This window comes from Cupressus sempervirens, chromosome 9 (assembly GCF_028749045.1).
Source record: "Cupressus sempervirens isolate cs-2001-9-10 chromosome 9, ASM2874904v1, whole genome shotgun sequence".
Lineage (NCBI taxonomy): Eukaryota > Viridiplantae > Streptophyta > Pinopsida > Cupressales > Cupressaceae > Cupressus > Cupressus sempervirens.
The window spans coordinates 784,498,445-784,519,023 of NC_143126.1; the positions used below are offsets into that span (position 1 = coordinate 784,498,445).

Sequence of the window (20,579 nt, forward strand, 5' to 3'; positions counted from 1 at the left end):
GGACCAAACCATTCTCATTGCATAAATCTAAGTTATGTTAAGGTTTATTTTAAAGCCTTGCAATCAACTGCAAGTAACCTCAAAAGGCATTATATAACAATATTTTGTAAAATATCCTTCACTAAAAATGCCAAATACTCAAGTAGCCTCATGAATGTCATTTCAATAATAAGTCAGGCAACATTAAGATTAAAATATACAGGATGCATTTGAGTAACACGCTGCAGATCATGCGTAAAGATTTCTCCTCTACAGCAATGGCATCTTGGCACAGTAGTTTCTTTACAATATCATGAATCTAGACTCTGGAGCATTTATGTGACTCTATGGTTACTCCATTTGTCTATGATTCAAATTTCAAATAATTTGAGATTTATAGAGAATGGTGAGTTTATTTTGTCCTCACAAAAACAAGCTAGCATTGATGATTAACTTTAAAATATCAGCACAAGACACATGCTTTCACTTTGTTCTTTGACACTGTACATTCTCCTACAAATACCCTAAACAAAGAGACTCAATTTGCAATAGAGTGTGATACATGAAGTATGTCATTGAAACTTTTCTTGTGATGCAAATGAAGCAACCAAATGATACTCATAATTGCTCTTATTTTGCCATTTACATTAAGTCGCATTTCAATTCACAAGTAATGAGCAATTTTCCTTTCAATAAGAGTTCCTTGAGGCAACTTTTTGTACCCAATATGAAACTTGATTGTGTTGTATGGAACTCCTTCATGATCAAAAATCAATCATTTGTATATCAAAGTTACTAAATCAGAAATAGTTGTTACTGATTGAGTCAAAGGTGGTTGTGTCAAAATTCAGATTTTAATTTATCAAATTGTTGGAGATTAGCCATCAAAAAGGAAGGTTAATTAAAATTTATTTTTTAAAAGAACCAAAATTCAAGCTTAGTCTTTAAAGAAAAAGAGAATTTAATAGAGGAAATATATAAAGCTTGATGTTCATAGAAAAAACTGGGTACATTTTTCCTTATTGAAGCCCTGCAACGTGTTAAAGCATTTTGATAAAAGTTAATCAAAGTGTACGAATTTGCCTAAGGCAATGAATGCAATGCCAAGATCTAGAAGCTCAAGAGATAGTACAAAAAAGAGAAACAATGATGATCAAATGATAATGGAGGAATACATCGTAGATGTTTCTCAATATATAGACAATGTGCGATAACTAGGAGTGATACTAATGATAAACTATCAACTAGACAAGATGCAACTAGGTGTCCAACAAAGGTGGATCATCATTGTGCAATAAAGTATGTGCAACATGAGCAACAATGAGAGGATGATAACGTGATAAGTATTACGATAATAGATAAACGTCTATTATTAGTTAGCGGTAATCTATTTGTAATCTATTGTAAATATTAGAATGTTTCTAATATTTAGTTAGTTGTAGATAACAATTAGTTTTCTCTTAGCTAGAATAGAAAGTTTCTATTCTTTACAATTGTTTCCTACGGAAACATCATTCCATTCTTTTGTATATATAGACCTCTCGGTCTTTGTTAATGACAAACAAGTATTTTACCAATTACTTTGTAATATTGTATTAGAGCCAATACTTCAAATTTTTTTGCAAATTTAATAATTTCTTTCAAAATTATTTTTGAGTTTTTCTAACAACCGTCTAGGGTTTCCGTTTTTAAGAGAAATTCCTCTGTTCAAACCACGGCATCAAAGGCGTGACAAAAATCATGTGCCTACTAGTTCATCTTTGTTTGCACAAATCCCGAGTTGGTAATGCCTTAAAAACTCAATTTGGACAAATCGTATCTATGTTTTCTTAAGGTTGTTGGTTCTTCTGTTCGCTGAGGGCTTGGATTGACCACACATCGCAAGCTGCTAGTGATCTCCATACACGCATCTACCCTTGCTAATAGCTAGATCCCAAAAACTCGCATCTAAGCAGAGCCGTTTTTCACATTTTTTGGCAGCTGTTTACTCCAATCCGCACACTTCAAACACCATTTTTGGTGTTGTTTCTACACTCCCCAACCATAAACGCCCCTCTTCGAAGGAAAAAAATGACCTTCTCTTCCAGAAATGCCATTTTTTTGCATATCAAACTCCATGGCCACCGACTAGGGTTTTCTTCAAAACCCTAATTTTTGAGCTTTTTTTGAGAACTCAACTGGGTTATTCATTTTTTCTAGGTGCCTTGATTTTTGAGCCAGCAGATCCAAAAATCAACAACATATTCTTAATGGGTTTTTCGAGCTTTCTTTTGGATCATCCTTCAAATTTTATAGGTCTTCCATTTTTTTGCCTCAAAGGACGTGCCTTCACAGATTTTCACACTTTTTCATTGAAAAGTGCACTATGGCATCATTGACTTATGGCACTTACAAGCAACGAATTGCAGCAATTTTTGAATATTGGAATACCGATCAATTATTTTGGGTGTTACACAACGTCCGACTGCCCCTGGCACTGATCAAGATTCATGGGATTTGAATAATCGAGAGGCAATGATGTTTCTCAAATTATCGGTGGCCGATGATTAGCTCTCTCAAATTCCATCCGCCAAGACAACTATTGAGATAAGGGCACATCTCAAAGGTCTTCATGAGACTTCTGACAAAAGCAAAGCCTTCTTCTTGAAGAACACGCTGTTTTCTATTATCATGGATGAGTGAACCACGCTCCAAGCTCAGCTAAATAGGATTTAGGAAATCCGTAATCAATTGTTTGCCATCGGTTGCAAGATGGAGGAAGAGGACATTGTGGTTATCACTCTTTGGAGTTTACCAAAGTCCTACAAGCATTTTAGCGAGACTCTCAACATCATGTCTTATGGTGTTGATTTGAAGTTCAGTAAACTCTACACACTTCTGCTTCAACAAGATAAGTGGAAACAACACTTCAATAGCAGCTCCACCTCCACCTCCACAAAGCAAGCCTTTGCTACTAAATCCTTTCAGAAGGATAAAGGCAAGTTTCAGCAGTCGTCTCAATACAAGTCTTATGCTCCAGCTTTAGACGACTCCCAGAAGAAAAACATGATTCAATGCAACTATTGTCACAAGTTTGGGCACATGAAGGTTGAATGTTAGAAACGCTTAGCTGCACAATCTAAGCAATCCGGTTCATAGCCCAAAGTGAACTGTGCAGAGTACACTGAGCAAACATAATTTGCCTTTTACGCCTTTATGGCTAAAAGTCGTGCCAATCATGTCAAGTCATCTGCTTGGTACATTGATTCAGCTGCTTCTCGTCATTTCACCCACCATAGAGACCGGTTTACTGACTACCACCCTTATTTAGATTTTGTTATTTTTGTTGGTAGAGAAGAGTACACTATTGTCGGCAAAGGCAACATTCAAATTCAATCTGTTGGGAGGAATCTTATTTTCTGCAATGTGTACTACATTCCAAGGATGGAACTAAATCTACTCTCAGTTACTCAATTACTTTGACATTCTCCACACTTGGATGTCACCTTCAATTCACATCAATGTACCATCACTGATCGTGCGACTTAGTCTACTGTTGCAGTGGGTCTTGAGGATCATGGTCTTTTCCAACTTACTAATTTTGGTGATTCTCAAGACATAGCTATGTCTGCTCAACGATCTTCTATTAGCACACTTTGGCATCAGCGATACGGGCATTTAAATGTGCATTATCTCTCTCAGCTTGCTCGGGAAGAGCTTGTCCTTGGTTTGCCAAAGATTCAAACTCAACAGCTTGGAGTTTGTGATGCATGCCAGGCTGGGAAGCAACATCACACACATTTCACCAATGGCAATTCATGGCAAGCTTCTCAAGTACTTCAATTTGTTCATGATAATATCTACGGCCTTATGGCCACTCCTTCTATTCTTGGGTCCAGGTATTGTTTGTTGATGATTTCAGTAGAAAAATGTAGGTGTATTTTCTTAAAAATAAATCAAATGCATTTCTTGTATTTCAAAAGTTTAAACCTATAGTTGAAAAAGAGTCTGGGAATCTATTATTACTCTTAGATGAGATAGTGCAGGGGGATTTCATTCTAATGAATTCTCTAGCTTCTTGGATACTCATGGCATCAAACGCCAGTCAACCACACCACAACAAAATAGTGTAGTTGAACATTGAAACAAAACAATCACCGAGATGGCTCGATCCATGCTCAAACACAAACATGTTCCAAAGAAGTTTTGGGCAGAACCAGTCAACACTGCAGTTTATCTTTTGAACCGGTCACCCATAGTGGCGGTCAAAGGTAAAACTCTGGAAGAGGCCTGGTCAAGTCGGAAGCCCAAAATCAGTCACTAAAAGGTTTTTGGCTCCCTTGCTTTTGTTTGGCTCCTTGATGCGTCACACACCAAGTTGGATGCCATGAGTCGGAAACTCATGCTTGCTGGCTATAGTACTCTTCACAAAGCCTACCGCTTGATTGACACTGTGACATCTCGTCTCATGTACAGTCATGATGTTGTCTTTGATGAGCAGTGAAGACCATTCATGCCTGTTTCTCATGTTCCTACTCCAACAAACCAACCTAGGAAGGCTCATGATTTAGGAGTTAGTCTTCCATTAGGTCCACCTAATGGGAGGGCTCCAGTAGCTCTTGCAGCTCTAGTTAAACCAATGATCCCTATACAGATACCTCAACTTCTCCTACAGAATCACCTCGATTTGTAGATGCTTCACCTGAGTTTAATCCAGATTCTTCTAATGCGGAACCTGATCACCAAGCATCTCCTGATACTAATGTTGGTCATTCTTCTCTTCAGCCTAAGTGGTAGGCTAAGACACTTGTTGATCTTCGTGATGATGAGCTCCTTGATGGGAAAATTGCTTGGAAAAAGTGCAAACCTACAGAGTCTGTTAACTTTGCTCTCAAGGCCAACATTCATAGTGTGTTTGAACTTTGAACCTCAAACATATTTCGAGGCTAAAAGAATTCTAGAGTGGAAATAGGCCATGACATCTAAACACCAAAGCCTGCTGAAGAATAACACTTGAGTCCTTTTTCCACCAGGGAAGAAACCCATTGGGTGCAAATGGATTTACAAAATCAAATACAAATCTGATGATACTTTGGATAAGTACAAAGCTTGTTTACTTGCGAAGGGCTTTTCTCAGCATCAATGCATTGATTATGAGGAGACCTTTGCTCCTACTGCAAAGATGAGCACCATCATATTAGTCCTAGCCATGGCAGCAGAGTTTGGCTGGAAGGTCCATTAGATGGACGTCAAGAGTACTTTCCTAAATGGTGATCTCCACAAAGAGGTCTACATGACACGGCCTCCAGGTTTCAAGGTTGTTGGTAAAGACCATCAAGTTCTCAAATGGGTGAAAGCTCTCTATGGCTTGAAGCAAGCCCCTCGGGCATGGTACATGAAAATCGTTAAGTAACTTAGTAATCAAGGCTTTTAGAGGACTTCTTCAGACTCAAATTTGTACATCAAGACTACTGACAGTAACATCACCCTTCTGGTTATTTATGTGGATGATTTGATCATCACTGGCAGTTCGGCATCTTTGATTCAGGGAATCAAACAGAATTTATGCCAATCTTTTAATATGACTGACCTTGGGGTCATGCATTATTGCCTAGGTGTTGAGGTTTGGCAATAGTCTTCTAGTATATTCATCTCTCGATCCAAATATGTCAGGGCTCTGTTAGACAAATTTCGTATGCAAGATTGCAAGCCTGTATCTACCCCCATGGAGAAAGGTCTCAAGTTATCAACCAACTCTGACTCTCCTCCCGTTGATGATACTACATACAGGCAATTAGTAGGTAGCCTTATCTACCTCTCTACTACTAGACCTAACATCAACTTTGCAGTCAGCTACATCTCACGCTTTATGACAGCTCCCAAGGCTGATCATTGGATGGCCACAAAGTGTGTGCTTCGTTATTTGAAGGGCACTTCAAATTATGGACTTTTTTTACTCTAGAAGTTCTAATCCTAGACTCAGTGTGTTCACAGACTCAGATTGGGCAAGCTCTGTTGACAATAAAAAGTCAACTTCTAGATATGTGTTTAGTTTGGGATTCGATGTCATCACATTGACCAATAAGAAGCAGTAGGCAATGTCTCTCTCCTTTACAGAAGCCAAATACAAAAGGACTATTTAGGGCAGGATGTGAAGTTGTTTGGCTTTGTTGGATGCTTAGGGATATGCAGATGTCACTAGCAAGACCGACTACTCTGTTTGTTGATAACGAAGGCGTTATCAAGTTAGCATGAAATCCAGTCTTCCATGAATGAACCAAGCATGTGGATGTTCACTGTCACTACATACGATAGTTGGTTGAAGATGGCACAAAATGTTAAATCTAGAGCCCAAAAATCAATAGTGATAAATAGCAATAAGGAGCCAAAACTGAACCAATATGCACCAGAAATATCCTGGGAAAAACTCTTCAAGAAGGAAGGGAAAAAACCCAACCACACAACAAAAATATATCTTTATTGATAATGAAATGTTCAAGTGTACAATATCCTTTGCTTGATGCAAATGTATAACAATAGGACAGACTCTTCACATTATAACCGAAGGTCTCTTGAGATTCTCATAACTCCTATAATTAATTATAACTCTTCGAATATTCATGCCTAAATGCATGCGAATGACACGTCATTTAACTTTAATATTACAAATTAAACTTAAGTGTCATTTTCAGCTAAAAATGATAATAACGGTAATAATGTCCAGATTTCGAGAGATAAAGATCTCTATCGCAACTACAAACTTTAACACAAAAGACTTGCAGTATATTCCTACCACAAATCAAACTGTAGGCATTCTCACCAGGCCTCTTGGTCTTGATAAGTTTGTCAAATTCAGAGGATAGCTTGGTGTTGTGGATAGATTAACCATTAGAGAGGGTATTACGAGAATAGATAAACACCTATTTTAAGTTAATGGTAATCTATTTGTAATCTATTGTAAATAGTAAAATGATCTAATATTTAGTTAGCTATAGATAACTATTAGTTTTCTCTTAGGTAGAATAGAAAGTTTCTATTATTTATGATCGTTTCCTAAGGAGACATCATTTCATTCTTTTGTATGGATAGATCTCTCGATCTCTGTTAATAACAAGCAAGTATTTTACCAATTACTTCGTAATAATAAGAACAAAGGTTGAGCTCACAAACAACAAGGTGTGAGACAACAACTATGTGCAAGTGGATTTCTCCTACACCATGTGCTAAAATAGAATGCAAATTCCCAAGTGTCTCAATGACAACTAATATGAAAATGCATTATCCTAAGTAAACTTAAGTAATGCATTATCCTAAGTAAACTTGCTCAGATGGAGGAAACATTCCTCAAACTCCAGCAGGAGGAGTTGACAAAAAGACGAGAAGAAGAGTGGGAAGTGCAGAGAGCAGCTCAAGCAGAGAAACTGCCATCAATAGAAGAAAATTTGTCATATGCACAAAAGGATACAACAGAAGCCTTATGACTACTACAAGGAGTCCAAGCTAAACAAATCGCAGTGGAACAAGATCAACTGTTAAAGTTTGTAGCTTCGGTTAGACAAGATCTATAATCGATATCAGAATCTATGCATATGGATATATACATTAATATGATTGCATACTGATATATACACACAGATGTATATTTTGATTTTATCAATTTTGTATTTCTTGATCTCTATATCATAACTGATATCATAACCTGTATCACAATAATATCTCATCAATCCTTGTTTTTGATCAATACTATTTTGAATTCTCCATATTGGGCTGCGATATCACTATATTGGTTATTGACATCATTATCGATGGTATACATGTAATTGTTGATTACTAATTGTTAACTCCGATTGGGTATAATCGTGAATGGTCATGTCTCAATTTGGAGACATGCCCATTCACAATCACACCCTTTCGTGATGTATATATAATACATCTGCCCAATTATGCTAAGCATCGAAATCTATTAATGCTAGTATATCAAAGGAACGTAAGCATCACAAGTATAAGAGCATTTATGTTACTTTTGTAGTAATAAGTACAAATTCTGAAGCAAATCAAATTCATTGGCATCTGTGGTTAAACCTATAAACAAAATTGAGCATCAGTCAAGCTTTACATTGAAATCTAATAAAAAACTTTACATGGTATCAGAGCCTTGTTAAGGAGAAATTTTATTAAGTTCAAGAGATCAGATTTCACATTAAGTTGCAGTCTCTCATTATTCTTGAAGATGACAAACATGTTAAGATTCGAACAGCACCTTACAAGTGTTGACAACTTTGAATCTTGGAAACTTCGTATAATTATATTATTAAAAAAGAACAAATTAGATTCCTTTGTAAAAGAAGAGAAGAACCTAAAGATGATCTGGAGAAACCTCTATGGATCGAGAATAATGAGAAGGCCGTGAAAATAATAGTGGATGTTGTTCGAAATCACATAGTGCCTATTGTGGCAAAACATGCAACAGCATATCACATGTTTAAAGCTCTTGAAAATGCATTCATAGTAAATTACACTGGTAGAAAACTTGCTCTTAAAAGACTGTTACCTAAGTTTCAATCCATATGTTTTTTCTTTAGGGTTTAAAGTTAAGTCAAGTGTCAATTATTGAGTCCGCATATAAATTGCCCATAGGATGGCCTTTCTTCTCATCTTCCCTTTGAGATAACCTGATGTGGGAAATCATATGAGCAATACATTGATTCTTGGCTACATGATTAGGTTTGGGAGGGTTTGTTATGCATTTTCCTAATGAGAAGGTCTAAATATCTCTAATGATTCATATTCTTTATTCCTAATCATGTTGAATACAAGATTCATGTTGAGAAACAATTCTTTATGAAAGCATTTCTTCATCTCTGAAAGTTTCTAACTCCATGGTCAAAGATCTATATCTAGAGAAGGATACATTTTCACAAATATATACAGAGCAAATGCAGAAGAGAACACCGAAGATTGAAGTTGAAGATTGATATAAAGATCGTGAGAATAGTTCAGAAACAAAATCAGTTAGATCCAATACAAAATGAACATTAAAAAATGCAGAAATGGTGAAAGAACTAAGTCAAAGGTGGCGAGACCAAAGTTGAAAAGTCAATTGAACAAAAGAAATTGTACTATTGGCCAGCTGAAAAGTCCAAATGCTTGCCTATTAGATTGGGTTCCATTTAAATATTAAATCGTGAGTATAGTTCAAAAACAAAATCAGTTAGATCCAATACAAAATGAACGTTAAAAAATGTAGAAATGGTGAAAGAACCAAGTCAAAGGTGGCGAGACCAATGTTGAAAAGTCAATTGAACAAAAGAAATTGTACTATTGACCAGTTGAAAAGTCCAAATGCTTGCCTATTAGATTGGGTTCCATTTAAATATTAAACAAAGTTGGATGCCTTCGTCTGTTAGATCAAAGAAGATTTATGGAGGTCGTAATGTCGCTATGTAAAGATGCCCGTTTGATAATTTATGCGACAAAGCGACGTGAAGGCATGTGTCTAGTGATCCATCACATTTCATGAAGCGCAGTCAGAATCTAGTCACTATGTGCCATGAAGGGAAGAAAGTCAACATCAGATTGTTCAAGCAATGGAATGGTGCCAACTATTCGCCATGGTAATGCCTAGTTGGAAAGAGGGACCCACACAACCTAACATCATTTTGTTATCACCGTCAGATCAGAAAGAGATCTACGGATGTCGCTATCTCGCTATGTGAAGTTGCTTGATCGTTATTCTATGCGACAGAGCGACAAGAAGACACATATATACGAAGGGACCCACACCGCAAAACAAAGAGACCTAACATCATTTTGTTATCACCATTAGATCAGAAAGAGATCCACGGATGTCACTATCTCGCTATATGAAGTTACTCGATCATTATTCTATGTGACAAAGCGACAAGAAGACCCATGTATATGGAGGGACCCACGGAGGAAGTTATAAAGGATGTCATAAAATTTTAATCTTGACCGTCAATTTGAGATCAATGATGGGAATTCGAAAATGTAGTGACTGTTGGAATATGAAATACATGGGTTTGGCGCGAAACAACAAAAGATGAAGAATAAACCATTTTCTTCAAGATTTTCTGAGATCGCATGAAGAAGAACAGTCATAGGGCGTTTTCAGGAATATCATGGATTCAAAATCGTCAGCAAAAGAAATACCACATGCTCGTATCATGATGCAGATTGGATAATTTTGTATTTTATTCTTTTTTATTCATATGATTGTTGCTCTATCAGAATTAAGAAATGACAGTAAACTATAAATGTAACCTCATTTGATAATGAATGAGTTGGCAAACTTGAGAGTGAATGGTTACGTAATTCCATTTATAGTATTTTCTTTTCATGTTTTGTAGTCCATGCATTGGATAGTTTTGCACTTAGAGCTGAAAAACAATTATGTATGACCCTATAAATAATCAGGTGAATTCCACTTCATTTTGATATTTGCAGTACAGTAATTCCATTTGTTGTTTCATATATTGTAACAAACGGTTTTCATATCTAAATCAAACAGGTTTTAACTAAAAACTCCCAGCATTTTAAATAGATAACTGAATCCTTTTCGCATGACATTAATTGCTTTTATCAATTAGCAGAAAATAACCGTAATCACATTCAATTGAAATAACTAGATCAACAATTAACTATTCACCACAATATTCATGATCAGCTGAAATAAATAGATTAACGATTAACTAGCATAACTATATTCATGATCAACTGATTAACAAGTAAAGTAAATGCTTAACAAGAAAAGAATGAAAAGAACATACAAGAATCATCGGAGGATCTTTAGCTAATTGTGCAAGCCTCAGGTTTGGTGAGAGGAGAAGCATTAACATAGGCTTAACCTCTCAACCTCGGACCATACTTATCCCCACTCATTCTATTAAATTAGAATGGCCCTCCCTACCTCGGGATCGGGCTTGGGATGTTTTTCAATCCAACCACTTGAGCATCCTGGTGTTTCGAATATCCGCTTAGTTATGAAAAGGACATTCTTACATAACTAGCACTACTAACATCAAGTTATCATTAGATGACAAACATGCCTATAAAACTACCTTGGCCAAGGATTTCCAATGGGCTCAATGTCCTGATCACCACCGCTCAACTTGACAACAAGTTACATTACAGGACTGAGCATGAGCTATTAAGTATATTTCTTTTAAGTGATTCATGTTTGATTTCTCTTCTGTTTTTCTTGCAGATTCAGTTCACCTCTTCACCATGCATGGCTACATAGTTGGTGATTCCCAGGTGCTTGAAAGATTTATGAGCACTCTACCTTTTTTTACACCTCTTCACCCTTCAAGGCTACATTGCCGATGAATCCCAGGTGTTTTGGAAATGTGATGAGCATTCTGTTCTTATTATCCTTTATCATAATTTGTAACATCATAATACTTGTTCTTGAGTTCAGCATTATTCATTGGATAGTATCTCATCCCAGATTTTATTGTACTTGAAAAAGCTTACATAAGGGTGGTATCTAAATTACTATGAAGGTTTAAGGAAAATGCAAATAACAAGGATGTTGAATATGTAGCAAAATTCATAATTGTATCTTGAAAATAGGTCCGAAAAAAAGAAAGAAGATCCTAGTTGCCTAACTAGCTATTTGGAAAGCAATAAGATAATACTGATATATCATAACATGACCTGATGTATGTATTCGATATATTTGAATCCCTGTAACCAAATTGGAATCTACTCTCTCTTTGACGTTGTAGACATATAATGCAGAATACTTCAATGCCTAGTTCGTACGGCAGGGTTACTACTTGAAGTGGACGCTTAGACTGGAAGAAAGAACTTCAGCTCATAGTATGGTTTGAATTCGAGTGTTAGTGATGACAAAAAGAAGGAAAAAGAACACAATAAGAATGAAGGTTGATTGTGTCTCCACGGCAAGGCAAACAAGTAAAAATATAAGGTGCAGGACTTCATGCACGGCTTCAATTAAAAGGAGAGTCGTGCCTTCTTGGCTTCCATCGGTTTTCAAGATTATAAACCATTCGAATCTCCAAGTATTAAATCAATTAAGAAAAGAGAGGGAAAGAAAAATAAAATAAAAGGTTGGAAAGAAGAGTTGGAAGATTATAATTTCAATTGTTATTATAATATATACTTATATACATTCATGTAAGTATATCGATGGGGTGACATCATTAAATTATGTTATTATAATTTATCGGTGCCATTTCATTTTTATATTTATATGTACGTATGTAAATATTTATTATAATATGATGAAGATCAATTAAAAATCCCTTGAGGTATGTTTTATATTTTAATTTAAATTATTTTATGTTGTCTTAGATCATTTTCTTAATAGCTCATGCGAGTTCCAAAAATGCATCCTCTGATCAAGTTGTTGTGCCCTTTCCAAAGAAGTTTAAGGTCATACCTGTTGATCGTAATGACTGAACTAAGCGAACATCTCATTCCGATGATCCCGTTTAGCAATGCTTCCCCCCCCCCCTTCTTCATCTTCTCCTGCAATCACCCATGAAACACTTCTGCCATAATAATAATTCAATAATAATTCATTATAACATAATAATCGTTATTTTATATCAAGCAACTGCTAATCATCTAATAATAGTTAATGGTTAACGACCATCTTTATTAACAGTTAATACAACATATATAAATAACTACCTATTTCACATAATCATGAAAGGATAATCCATTAAATCCAACAATTATAAACAGATTTAAAATTAGGTCAAAATTTTGGGATATAACATATATGTTTCTGTTTCTTCTCTTGATAGTTTCATACATGTTAGGTATTTCATTGGGAATTAAAAGATAATGTATGCGAATCTATTGGATACTTGTTGAATTCCATTTCAGTCAAGGCTAATAGCCAAAGCAATTCCACTTGCCCTCATATGTATAATCCTTTCTTTCCTACTTCTGCATTTAGATGAGTAATTTGCATTTAGAATAGAATTAGAAATCAGAAAATATCAAGATAATCTACTGCAATCATTCCATTAAGTGTGATAGATAATTCATATACATCTTGCCTGAGTTGTTTGTGCCTACAAACAACTTGGTTATCCTTTACTACTCTCAAGTTAAGAGCTTATAATATCAAGAATTTCTGATCACATAAAGACATATTCATTGCATATTATTGCAAGAATCATAAGGAGTTGTACCTAATCAATTCAGAGGGCAGCGATAGGATACATACTCTAACCATTTGTTGGTAATCATCCTTTTGTTTCTCCAAACAATTGTAAAGAGTCAAGATTATCAAATATAATAGGAGAACAAATTGTTAACCAACAAAGACAAATGAATAATATTAGCATGAATATAAGAGAAACAATAAATGCTTTCTTCATGAGAATCACAGAATTGAGAGATCAATTATCTTCAGTCAGTTATGAGATTGACAACCAAGAGTTATCTTTAGTAGCATTAGGAGGACTACCAAATTCTTGGGAGTCATTTGTACAAGGTATAAGGGCAAGATCTAAAATTCCAAAACTAAATCAATCAAGATCTGATTGTCTTCAAGAAGAGTCAAGATTAATGACTAAAGGAAAACATAAAACCTTAGATGAAGACATTCATGTTCTTAACACCAACTCTCATAAGAAGGGTAAGAAGAACACCAAGAGGAAAAGAAACTTTCATGGAAAAGGACAGTCAAAACAAAAGAAAGACTTGTCTAAAATTCAATGTTTTAGATGTGATCAATATGGACATTATGCAGTAAATTGTCCTGATTGATCAAAACTTCAAGCACCATTTGCCAAAACTGATAAATCAATCGAAGATCAAGATTTTGAGAAATATGCCTTCTACTCAGCCTTGTCTAGTCAAGTATCAACCAAGTCCAACACTTGGATAATTGACAATGGATTTTCAAGACACATCACTGGATATCAAAATAACCTAGAAAGCATGCAAATAGAAATAGATGAAAAAGTTACAACTGGGGATGATTTTGCACACTCCGTAAAAGGAATTGGGATCTACATCATCAAATTAAAATCCGAAAAATCTATTCATCTTTCTGGAGTTCTATATATACCAGGTATTAAAAAAAATTTAATATCTATATCAGCACTTGAAGATGGTGGTTATAGAATTACATTCATGGAAGGTGAAGTACTAGCATCGGCAAAGAATTCAACCATAAAGAAGGCCCAAACAATAGGAGTAAGACAAGGACTATTATATGAGCTTTGCACTAAGACTAATCTTTCACTTGTTCACGAGACTTCAAATTCAAATGAAATCTGGCATAGAAGATTAGGTCAAATCAACTTTCATGCTCTAACATCTATGGGGAAGTTGGTAATTGGATTGCCCAAATTAAGTCAAATTCATAATGAATCTTGCAAAGGTTATGCCTTGGCGAAAAACACAAAAAAACCATTTCCTCACAGTTTGAGCAAAACTAAAGATGTGTTAGAACTAGTGCACTCGGACCTATGTGGACCCATGTCTACACCATCCATAGGAAGGTTCTTGTACTATGCAATATTTGTTGATGAATTTTCAAGGAAGACATAGATATACTTCCTTAAGTGTAAAGAATCTGAAGAGATTCTTTCTAAATTTAAAAAATTCAAAACTATCACTGAAAACTCCTTAGAAAAGAAAATTAAAATTCTAAGAATAGAGAATGGGAAAGAATACACTTCTGAAATATTTAAAGAATTCTGCAAACTTGTTGGGATTAACGAGTTTACAATTCCCTACAACCCTCGACAAAATGGAGTTGTTGAAAGGAAAAATAGAACCATTGTAGAAGCTGCTAGGGCTATGATATTTGATCAAAACTTGAGCATGTCATTTTGGGCTGAAGCATCTAATACAATAGCTTATATTCAAAATAGATGTCCTCACTCACATTTAGACAAAAAAACTCCTAAAGAAGCATTTTCAGGTATGAAACTTGACATTAGCCATTTAAATATATTTGGATGTCCTGTGTGTATGTTCATGTACCTAAGGAAAAAAGGACAAAGTTAGAACCTACTGAAAGGAAAGGAATTCTTATTGGTTTTAGTAAAACAGTAAAGGGTTACAGAATCTACATACCTGGACAGAAACAAATAGAACTCAGCAGAGATGTCATCTTTGAAGAAGACATTACTTTCAAAAGAGCCAAAATTTCAGATGAACTAGATACGGATGACTTATCTTGTTCCATAGAAGAGGCTCTTGCTCCTGAGATTCAGAGGGAGTACCCTGAAGAGACTTCAAATAAAAATGAGATACTTCCTGAGACTCAAGAAGGGAGTCTTGACAATAATTCTAAAAGGCCACTTTGGGCCAAAAAAATTATAAAGGAGATGAATTTGTAGCACCTTTAGGGACATTCAAAGAAAGCAAAAGACCTCAAAAATTAACATACAATGCATTCATGAGTGAGATTCCAAACTTTGAATCTTCTAATGCTTCTGAAGCTCTTAAACATCAAGTTTGGAAAGTTACAATGGTGGAAGAATATTAGTCTATACTAAAAAATGATGTTTGGGATATAGTTCCTAAACCCAAAGGAAAAACTGATGTTTCATCCAAATGGCCCTTCAAAGTTAAGTATGTTGCAAATAGTGGCATTGAAAAACATAAAGCTCGTTTTTTGGCTAGAGGATTCTCTCAAAAGGAAGGAATCGACTTTGAAGAAACTTTTGCACCAGTTGCCAGGTATACCTCAGTTAGAATTGTAATAGCCATTGCAGCAGCTAAAGGTTGGAAAATTCATCAAATGGATGTAATTACTCCTTTTCTAAATGGAACGATTGAGGAAGAAGTATACTTTGAACAACCAAAAGGATTTGTGACTCGTGATGCTGCCTCCTATGTATGTAAATTGAAAAGAGCTCTATATGGAGTCAAACAGGCTCCCCGAGCCTGGTATGAAAGGATTCATAAATATCTTCTAAGTCTTGGATTCACCAAAAATGATGCTGATCCAAATCTTTACTTTAAAGTAACTAAAGGTGATTTATGTTGATGACCTTCTGATTACAGGAGAAGACCATCTGATTAATTAGCGTAAGAAAGAATTGACTTCTAAATTTGACATGAAGGACATAGGGATTCTTTGTTACTTCATTGGATTGGAAGTTTGTCAAAAATCTGGGAATATCTTCCTACATCAAAAGAAGTATACTGTCGATATTCTAAAAAGATTTGGAGTGTGGAACTGTCAACCTATGTCAACACCTATAGAAACCAACTTACACAAGCTAAAGAAAGCAAGTGTTGAATCTAAACTTATTGATCCCACTTTATACAGACAAACGATTGGGTCTCTAATGTATCTAGTGAATACTCAACCAGATATTTGCTATGCTTTGAATGTATTAAGTCAGTTCATGTGTGAACCTCAAGAAATACATCTTGTTGCTTTGAAGCATATATTAAGGTACCTTCAAGGCACTATTGGGTATGAACTTAAATATGAGAATACCAACTTCGAGTTACATGGATATACTAATTTTGATTGGGCCAAAAGTGTAAAAGGCCGAAAAAGCACATCAAGATGTTGTTTTAGTTTAGGATCAGCTATGATCTCATAGATCTACAGGAAGCAAGCTTTAGTCGCTCAAAGTTTGTAATAACCCCAACAGGTTATAACTTCTTCAATCACCAAAAAAATCTTTATACTTCAGTTGTTTGACATTTCGTCAAACACTTTGCAAGCAAGGGGTCATATGACTAATATAACTTTTCAGATTGCTGCAATGACTCTTATTTGGATTTGCATCAAGGAGAATGCTTACAAAAGACTCTAAATTGTCTAAACAATGACCTAACATGAATGTGCAATTAATTTTGGCAATGTTGAATGCATATATGAGTTCTAATCATGAAAAATGATCACCTACAGCCAACTGGTATTTTAACAAACAGTTGGTATGCAAACGAACTAGTTGATAATAAATGATATAATAATGCTCAAAGGCAACTATTAATGACCAGCAATTGTATCTCCTTGATTGAGAAGTAGTATCCAATACAATATTCATACTAAGTTAGCCAAGACTCTCGGCATTTACAAGATATAAAATATGATGATTGCTGGTAAAGTAATATGCACCTACAGCTGCCAATGAAAACTAATGCAATACTAAAACCTAAGTTCAGTACTCCCCTACAGCAGTACACTAATCACATGCACGATTAAATACAACTGAATCCATGGATTGCTGATACCATTGTGAGAAATACAACAATGCATGATGTATCTATTCATGAATGATAGGTCTGATATGGAATGACAGTTACAATAGCACTCTACAGTGAAATGCAACTATGAAAATACACATAAACCTGGTATATGAAGTCATCTTAGAGAATAGATGAATTGCAATACAACTGCACAGGAAATAACCTCCACAAGTGCCCAAGTTGTGCCTCTCTAGCTGCCGCCCCTGTTCTGGAGAAGATAATTTTTAATAAATTATTGGCTGCCTCCAAGTGCCAACACAAGCACCTAAAATGATCTCCACTCCTTTGTGAACCAAGCGCCACCTTTAGAGCATGAAATCGATGGCTCTAGGAACCTCTATGAACAATAACATGGTATCCTTATCTGCAGCAACTGTGACTGTAATCTGATCACAGGGGCACCGAAATGCCTCCAAATGCACTTTCCAATTACCACAGACCCACACAAGGCTTCCACAAATGGTGTATCCCGATGAAAGAAGAGAATCGATGCACATAAGGGCTTCAATGTATGAAATCGTTGGACTCAATACACTGCCATGAGAATCTGGATGGACTGAAATCTAAATCTGAGTATGCACAATGCAAATCAACCTCCAAGAATGAAGATTTCGATTACAAATTATCTCCAGCAATGCTCCAAATCAAACCATACAAAAGACTTGGCCAAAGGCCGCTAAGTTTTAACCAATGAAGCTCAAATAGAAAGTCTGAAGTAACTTTCTCCCAGCTGCAATAATTCAAGTGATATTTCACACCCTCAAAATTGCGTACCAATTGAGAGTTTTCGTTCTCAATGGCCAAAGACCACTGCAGAAACCCTAGGCTCCACAACCATCAACAACAAACAACAACAACAACAAATCTAGATGATCAAAATGAAGCCCGGGGTGCCTATTTATTCTTTTTTCCCCATTTTCTCCAAAAACTTCTAGAACATTATTTTATTTTATCTATTAAGTGACTTTATAAAATATTTTATAATTCAAGTCACTTTATTAAATTAATTAGATATAAAGTTACCTTTTAATATTTATTTATTGGATAACTTTATAAATAATTAACTTAATACCACTTATTTATTTAATTAAAATAATTAATTAGTCATCCTCATAAAATATTTATTATTTTGGACAACCTAATTAATTAAATTAATTAAATCAAATTGCCTCCAAAATGGGGACATGACAAAGTTCTACTGAGGCAGAGTATATTGCAGCAGCAATGGGAGAAAGAGAAGTAGTGTGGCTTCAAAAATTGCTCTCTAGTTTATCCGGTGAGCCTCTGAAACCTACCACTATTCACTGTGACAACCAAAGTTGTATCGAGTTGTCCATGAATCCAATATTTCATGATAGATCCAAGCATATAGAAATACCTTACCACTACGTAAAAGACATGGCGGAAAGAAAAGCTATTCAGTTAGAATAGATTAATACAGATGATCAAATAGCCAACATTCTCACCAAGCGTCTTCCTAAAGTGAAGGTTGATCATTTCAGAAAGAAACTTGGTATGGTTGAAATGTAAGTTTATGAGATTGAGACTCAACTTTGTAAATTTGTATTATTTTTAGTAAATATGTTTATAGTGTAAACTATTTTGTCATATGTGTGACTATGACTTATGGGCCTACCCTATGTACATTATTAAAAGGTGACAATCTTTTATAATGAAATGTTGACTCTAACATTATAAGGTGACGACTTTATAATGATTAGATTACTATCATGATGAATATCATGTGACTTGACTGTCATGGACAAGTCATGATAGTTAAAAGGACATATTGATAGATATCATGTGATGTGATATCTGTAGAAGATCATTATGTTGTATTATCACGATGGATATTATGAGATGTAATATCTATGGATATACCATGATCTCTTGTGGAAGGCATCATGAGACTTGATGTCTATGCACACACCATAAAATAAGCAGAATATCATGAGCCTTGATGTTCTTAAGCATATCACAAGTTAGGTGATATCACTTTTCAAAATAAGAACTTATTGAAATATATATATATATATATATATATACTTTGTCTTCCCTAGCTAAGAGGGAGTATTAAGGTTTGTAGCTTCGGTTAGACAAGATCTGTAATCGATATTAGAATCTATACGTATGGATATATACATCAATATGATTGCATACTGATATATATACACACACACATTATATTCTAATTTTATCGATTATGTATTTCTTGATCTCTATATCATAACCGATATCATATATTGTATCACAATAATATCTTATACTTATCGATCCTTGTTTTGAATCAATATTATTTTGAATTCTTCATATTAGGCTGCAATATCACTATATTGGTTATTGATATCATTATCGATGGTGTACATGTAATTGGTGATTACTACTTGTTAACTTCGATCGAGTATGATCGTGAACGGTCATGTCTCCATTCGAAGACATGCCCATTCACACACCCTTTCGTGATGTATATATAATACATCTGCCCAATTATGCTAAGCATCGAAATCTATTAATGCTAGCATATCAAAGGAATGTAAGCATCACAAGTATAAGAGTATTTCTATTACTTTTGTAGTAATAAATACAAATTCTGGAGCAAATCAAATTCATTGGCATTAGTGGTTAAACCTACAATCAAAATTGAGCATCAGTCAAGCTTTACAAGATAATATGGTAAGAAACTTTACATTTACAGCAATGTGCATCCAATTTAGGGACGTCCTCCTATGCTACATCTTGAAGTCTAGTTTTCTTTTAGTTTATTGTTGGGTAGTCGTCTAGAAGACGACTTCCTTTTTGAGGGGTGATAATGTAGGTCGTAATAAAACAATATTGTAATTAAAGATAATAGTTTTGGGCTTGGGTAGTTAAGTAGCGAGGGGATGCATCGATTGGTCTGCCTAACCACCCGAGCACTATTTAAGATCTTTGGAACATGAATGATGTAGTTGCTATATTTGGCAATCAATAAAAAAATATTGTTTTCCCCCATAATTATTTGGTATGCTTCGTATTGGTAATTACGTTGATGCTGATAACATCGAACTCATATTGACTATAGTGTAACCATTCTACCACCAACAACCCCCTTTAAGTGCAACTTAGGGGAATGCACTTAAGCTTACAAAATCTAGATGAAGATGCAAGATGGGTCCCAACCTAAGTCATAGGGTTTGCCAAATTTTCAGCTTCAAATTTGAAATTCGGCAAACCCCAAAAAATGAAAAACAAATCACTAAATTCGTTTGAAGATTTCGACGGAATTTTACCTTTACCATTTTGCATAATACAATATGTGTCTGAAAGCGTCTAAGGTTTATTGTTCAACCTAGCACAGTAGCAATTGTTCATCTTTGGCATCTAAAACTGTCATTCATCTTTGGTCTCTGAAGTTC

General features: G+C 35.1%; 1 protein-coding gene across 1 annotated transcript in view; it reads right to left on the reverse strand.

Annotated features, from left to right (window-relative positions):
• LOC149541065 (glutamate receptor 3.4-like) overlaps nucleotides 1-20,579 on the reverse strand; it is a 61,820-nt gene that overhangs the window by 25,953 nt on the left and 15,288 nt on the right. The window lies entirely within an intron of this gene.